General features: G+C 43.3%; 1 non-coding gene across 1 annotated transcript; it reads right to left on the minus strand.

The window, feature by feature from the left end:
- Positions 1-4,214: 4,214 nt before the first annotated feature.
- Positions 4,215-4,286, minus strand: TRNAC-GCA (transfer RNA cysteine (anticodon GCA)). The gene has a single exon. It is a non-coding gene; the product is annotated as a tRNA-Cys (tRNA).
- Positions 4,287-7,343: the final 3,057 nt, after the last annotated feature.

Consider the following 7,343-nt stretch of genomic DNA (forward strand, 5'->3'; position numbering starts at 1 on the left):
CTTATAAGGAGTATTTCGTTCATCTTTCCAATCGATGTGGGACTTCACAACTTTCCTTTGACAGTGACTAAAGTTTCACCATCATTTTTTGGCTGATTGCTTTTCTGCCCCTGCTCTCGTAACATCTTCCTGCAGTACTTCTTCAAGTGTCCTTCTCAGCCACAATAATGACACCTGTATGTTGGCCTCCTTCCATCTGTGGATTTGCCTTTGCTCTGACTCCTACCTCCCCCCTGTCATGAGTACCTTATTGCTGTCTCTCCTGTTTCACTATGACAAGGGCATGTGTTTGATCATTGCCAATATTTTTTGTCCTAGCCTTCTCATTAAATAAGGCATCCATTACCATAGCCATGATAAGTTTGCCATTCGGAGCCAAATTACTAAGTGAGATGACTAGTGTCTTCCAGCTGTCTGGAAGAAAGCTAAGAAGTAAAAGTGTCTGTTCTTTATCCCCTAGTTGTAACTCCACCACAGACAATTTGTTTACCAAGTTATGAAACATACTGGTGTGCTCGGCTACAGAAGTTACACTCTTCAACTTCAAATTCACCAAACACCTCATCAATAAGGCTTTATTTCGAGCAGTCTTGGCTTGGTACATATCCTTCAACTTCTTCCAGAGGGTGTATGCGTCTGTCTCCTATGCAACATGATGGAGTACACTATGGTCGATCCATTGTCGGATTTGACTGATCGTTTTCCTGTTCATCTTCTTCCATTCCACTTCTTTGGTGGGATCGGGATTCTTTCCTTCGGTATCTAAGGGGTCAAACAAATCTTTGCAATTTAGAAGATCTTCCATCTGAGGTCTCCAAAGTGCATAGTTGGTGGCAATAATCTTGATCATAGCTTCTGAATGTGACTCGTCCATTGACATCTAGTCTTGTAAAAAATTACAGCTGAATTTGGCTAAATGGAGTCCACCAATGCGTCCGGAATTGTAAAAAACGTTAGGTTTGACTCTTCTAGGGCCAAAATCTGAATCTTCAAATTTTTGGGATCAAAATGCAATTTTCAAAAGTTATGGGTCAAACTGCAAATATCAAAACTTCTGGGAAAAACATACAAATACAAAAAATATAAGGATATATTTGCAATTGCAAAAAAGTTTTGGACTGGTGCTGACGTGTCGGATGATATGGCAGATCGGATGATGTGGCACCATATGGCAGCGAGCTGGTGGATGATGTGGCGGAACACATGCAACAACTTCGCTCGGACTTGATGCGGCTTGGTTCGGCTCGAAACTTAGTCGCGGCTCTTCTCGGCTTGGCTATGGCTCGACTCGGCTCTACTTGAGGGGCACGTGGAGGGCGCGTGGTCGTTGACCGGCGTGAAAACCTGCACAAAAAATTTGACCGGCTCATGCAGAAGTGGATGGAGATCTAGTTGGGCTCGTTCTCTTCATCTCAACGAGATCTGCCTTCTGGTATACTGAAATACTTTGTTTGATCGTTTTGAAGGTGAATCCTATACCTAGATCTTGGCTCTAAAATTAAGAGAGACAAAAGCTCAAAAATTAAGAAGAAAAAGATGTATTATAACTATAAAATTTATACACAAAAAAACTTCTCTCAGCCTCTCTTAAAACTCTATGTTGTCTATACTGTGTTATATGTTATGAGAAAGAAAATGAGCATCTATTTATAATGCTTTCTATAGGGTTTCTAGGGTTGAAACCCTAATGGGCTTGGCCTTAGGAGATAAAAAGTTAGACCCCCGCAACAAGAAAGTCATCTTTTGCGATGATACGTGTCAGGACCCGTCCAAGATTCTTCCCCGGAACCCTAGACAAGCCCTGATCCCAGGGAAATACCACCGAACCTTCCAACGGAAAATTCGGCAGCACCTCCCCTAAGGGTAGGACTAACCAAAAATTTCCTGCACTAAAAACACACTTCTATAAACATCCCCTTATTTGTAACAGCCCAGACCACCCGCATCAGGATATTGTCCTCTTTGGCCCAGGGTTCACACCCTCTCTCCCCCCTGGCCTCAAGGTTTTGCTCACAAAACGCGTCCTGAAGGGAGAGGTATCCACAGCCTTATAAAGACCGCTTCGTGCCCCTCTCCAACCGATGTGGGATGTTACAATCCTCCCCCCTTGGGGCCCAGCGTCCTCGCTGGCACACCGATCCGGGTCCTGGCTCTGATACCAACTGTCAGGACCCGTCCAGAATTCCTTCCCCGGAACCCTAGACAGCCCTGATCCCAGGGAAACCCTACCGAACCCTCCAACGGAAAATCCGACAGAGCCTCCCCTAAGGGATTTACTTACCACAATTTACCTGCACTGAAAACACACTTCTAAAATTATCCCCTTATTCCTCCCACAGTACTACAAATCGATTCCACAAATTGCAGCACTTAAAAAAAATAAATACAGTAATCCAGGGCAAAATAAATACAACAAGAGTGAAAGAAATATTACAACTGCAATAAAAGAATAACAGGGTACTGCCGAACTAAAACAGCGAGGAAGATCAAGTCCGCTCCGAGTGAACACCGACAACCTGGTACCTAGAGGAACGGAATTTAAGAGTGTGAGATGCTAATCATCTCAGTGAGCGACCCTACTACTATACCATATATTATCACAGTAATAAGTATAAATAATAATTATTTGGAAATAATATTTTCTCTCAAAACCCTTACAATTCTCTCAGTTGGAAAGGTTCCCCTTTTAAAACAATTTCACAAAACCCTTTATCCATATTCCCCGAAAACCAAGACATCAATTAAATACCAGAAGCGGTAACAATTATATTTTTAATTCCAATTCAGTTTCCAAACATTTTATTTTTAAAACACAGTTCTGAAAATCATTTGATGCACCCACTATATACCAGTGGCGCCAACAGTACCCAGCGTCCCAAGGTACCGCCAGACAGGAGGTTATAGAGAGAAACCGGCATACGGTCGCGTGGCGTCCCACAGCGCCGCTGCTAACCTGGTGTCCCGGCCAAAGGGGGGTGGCCGCCCTCTCCGATGGCATCCACAGGACACCCTCATAATATCAACCGCGCGCTACTCACACCCACCTGCGCGCTAATCACAACCGTGTGCACACTAACCATATCACATATACCATATCACATAATCAGAACACCAGTACGTGCACGGTGCATCTAAAAATTATAAAATCCATAAATTTAAATCATAAAACAAATTTCACATTTTTCATAAGCATAGCGGGCATAATCCATCCGCTTGAACCGGGAAATTCTCCACAATTTCCTTATAATCCATACCATAAATTCCATGATTTTCAAATCCACCAACTTCCAAATCCATCAATTCAAATATCCACATTTTCCCAATAGCATAAATAATTTCTCGAAATATCATAATCAAATCTCATAATATTCTATGGGCATATTTTATAAAAATTGAAATCACCAATATAACCAAATATTTTCTTTGAAATATTTGAAAATCGAATCGTGCCCAATTTACCATTAAAACCACACCAATTTCAAAATCCTCAAAATCATAAAATAATTCCACACGGCATAAATTTGTAGAATTCGCATTTTCTTAAATCCAATAAATTCATAAATAATTCTACAATAAATCCAATAAATATTTGGCACATAGAAATTAAATTCCAAATATTTAATTCACACATAATATATTCATCAATTAAATTCCCCAAAATTAATTTGAAGGTGGGTCACTCACCTGGAGCACGCAATTAACCCATGATCCACTACGGGATCAATTCTACGACTCACCGGTGCTCCTAGAACAAAATTCACAGACAGTCAAATAAATTAATATTTTATTCGGGTAAATAATACCCGGTACCCGGGGGGTCAAAACACAAACGATAACTAAAATTTACGAATTATATACCGAATCGAAGCTCGAGTGATGCTAATCACAGATCCGGTCATAATTTCCGATGATCGTACCCGACGGGGTTTGAATTTCGTCGGGAAGCTTTCCGGGTTTCGGCTCCGCAATTCTCCCAAACCGTCGCGAATTGGCGGAAACGGAAGTCGGATTTGGGTTCAGGAGGTCGAACACTGCGGACTGGAGCTGGCCGGAATTTTCGGGGTACTCGCCGAAACAGTAATTTCCGGCGGGCCGCCACGTCACCGGCAACCGTCGCCGGAACAGTAATTTCCGACGGTGGCCGTTTGCTGTGAAATTTTGCAGATTTGTAGATCGTGAGGAGAGCAATCCAACGGGACATGGCGTGGCGCTGTAGGAACCGGTCGGATTCGAACCGACGGATAGAAGTTTTGCAGACTTATGCCTTACCACTTGGCTACGGTTCCCTATCTCTGGGTGCATCCGGCGGCGCCCGCCCTCGGCATCATAAGCTGGTATCTTACTATTTTAATAAGCTGCCGGGCGTAGTAAGAACGATGAAATCTCGAATGCAACTAAAGGCCCCAATCTTAAAAAAGGGGGGGCTAGCCAATTGGGCCGGGCTCGGGCGTGGTACGCCACGGGCTAGTCAACGGACCGACGGTGAGTAAAACGGAGGTCGGACGGCGGAGAAATCACCGTTTGAAGATTTTCGACCCCTCGCCGGAAAACGCTCCGATCCCGGCGCGTCGGTGGTCCGATGGCCGTGATTTTTGGTGGGTAGGCCGGACTTGAGGAGAGGATCAAGGCTGTCAGGCGCGTGTGGCCGGAAAATGGCCGGAACAGTGCCGATTCGCGGTGGCCGGCGGTGGAGGGGAAAAATCGCCGCCAAACTTCGGACGTCCGATCCGGGCGCGTCCGGCGGCCGTTCGCCGTGAAATTTGGAGGTTTTGCCGGAAATGAGGTGGGCAAGCTTTCTGTCCGGCGCGTGTACAGTAACTCGGCCGGAACAGTGGCAAAATCCGGTGGCCGGCGGGTCCTCTCTCTCTCCTCTCTCTCTTTCTCTCTCTTCTCTCTCTTTTTCTCTCTTCCCCGAGAGTTTTTCAAAATTAAAACCCTGCGTGACACTGTTCATGCCACATGGACCAATCAGAAACTGACACGTGGTGTTTCACTGTTCACCGACCCAAAAAAAATATTAAAATAATACGGTATCCGGTAAACTTCAAACGTCCATAACTTTTTAACCGGATGTCCATTTTGAGCGTGCCGCTAGTCTGTGAACTCGTATCGACGAGCACTTCACAACCATGCATGAGTCAAAGCTCAATTCCCCATAAACAAAAAGTCAACTCCGGCACCCCTTAGACAGTTTGGACCGCAACTTGTTTCGTCCATAACTTTCAAACCGTAGCTCCGTTTTCGACGTGCTACCAGTCTACGAACTCGTGGCATCGTGCACTTCGCCACGGTATCCTGGTCAACTCGAAATTCCCACCGAGTCAAAAAGTCAACTTTTGACCCTTTTGGTCAACGGTCAACAGTCAACCTCGGTCAACGCGCACGGATTCCGGTGCGATTTGGGACGGGGTGTTACAGCTTGTAACATCCCACATCGGTTGGAGAGGGGCACGAAGCGGTCTTTATAAGGCTGTGGATACCTCTCCCTTCAGGACGCGTTTTGTGAGCAAAACCTTGAGGCCAGGGGGGAGAGAGGGTGTGAACCCTGGGCCAAAGAGGACAATATCCTGATGCGGGTGGTCTGGGCTGTGACAGTTGGTATCAGAGCTCTAGGTTCTAGTATTCCGAAGGGACTGTGCATTGTTGTGTGTCCCATCCATGTCTAGTCTCTCGTTTTACCCGCGTGGAAGCGTTCTTTCTGTTTGTCTCGAAGTAAATTCGTTACCCGAGTTTGAATAACTCTAATCTTCGAGGGTGTCAATTAGGATCATCTAGCCTAACAGGAAATTCCTATGGCCTAGTCGATGGTCGAGGATGCCTTTTCTTTTTGAAGGTCAAGCTTATCATCGTGAATGGTATCCGTTTCGTTCATGGAGAAGAAGGATAATTGCCTAAGGATGTGTGTCGATCGATTTCAAGGCGTCAAAATATTTTCCCGATCGATTATCATAATTTAAATGCTTTTCAAAGTGGTATTTGAAATTAAAGGTGTTTTATTCAAGTATTTTTGGTTTGTGTTCATACATGTATCTGTATGCTATATTGTTTGATATTATACTGCACCATATGGAGGCGGCGAACCAATGTGGTCCATGTAGAGCTAGCCCCATGATCATGTTGCCTACGAGCCCGGGGAATTGGACGGCCAATATAGGCAACCACCCTGGTTTGTATTGGTAGCAGAGTGTCGGCGACAGTTGGAATCATGGATTACGTAACATGTAGAAGGTGTTGTACGTACCTCCATTACAAGCGTGCATATTTTATTTTATGCTATGGATTTTAAGATATGAATTTCAATGTGGAGTTTTAACAATTGCCTATGCAAGTTAGGTATATTTGAAAAATATATTTTATTATTTGTTTATTGTTATGGTTTTTCCAAAAGCGACTTAAGGTTAAGTATCGCCAATTAAGAATCCAAAGCAGGGTATCGTTGAGTTCAAAAAGGAGATCTTAAAGGAAGCACGTGATTCAAAGTATGCGATACACCCCAAGGGTACCAAGACGTATGGAATGCTCACTGGATGACATGGTGGTTTGGCACGATAAAGGAAGTTGCAAGATCCGAATAAAGGTACTTAGGTCATCGATAAGTAAAAGTAGGGAGATGTAAATATGGATTTCGTGCTTAAACTATCATTCACAAAGAGAAGGTACGACAGCGTTTAGAGAATCAAGCAAGATCCGGATAGCGACTAAAGTTCTACTTGGTGGATGATGAGGTTAATGAGATGAGGATGATTCCTTAGGCATGGTTGGATGTTTAAGCATGGTTATTTTCATTCTAGAAGCTAAGATCTTGATATCTTATTTCCTTGGAGATTTAAGGTTCGTATTGGTGGTGCTTTATCGATTCAAGGTGGTTGATATTGTTGGTGATAATTTACAATGATAAGGAGTATGATTTTTGGGACGGAGTTAGAATTTAAGAAGTGTGGAATACTTTATTGGGTTAAGGATCTAGTGATTTGTTCATAGTATTGGTGGTGATGCTAGAATTAGGATTTAAATTTCTTATTGCTTGAGGTGTGGATTCATGGAATTTATTTGAAATAAGGGAAACTTAGGGTTTTCAAGAATGATATTTGGATGTTGAGAATTTTATTCATGACCTTGATGAATTTAGTTAAAAGAAAGATTGATGTTTGTCGAGGTTAAGACTATTGGTTAATCAATGAGGAGCAGGGGCTTTATAATTGTAAGTACTAGGAGGGTAATCGAAGATAAGTGAATTAATCTCAACCTTAACTTGGTGATACCAGTATTTGAGGAAATTAGACTTAAGTTCTAATCTAACCTTTTAAAGTGCTGATCGAGTCACGAGAGTTGGTTGTTGGTTT

This window comes from Ziziphus jujuba, chromosome 1 (genome assembly GCF_031755915.1).
Source record: "Ziziphus jujuba cultivar Dongzao chromosome 1, ASM3175591v1".
NCBI lineage: Eukaryota > Viridiplantae > Streptophyta > Magnoliopsida > Rosales > Rhamnaceae > Ziziphus > Ziziphus jujuba.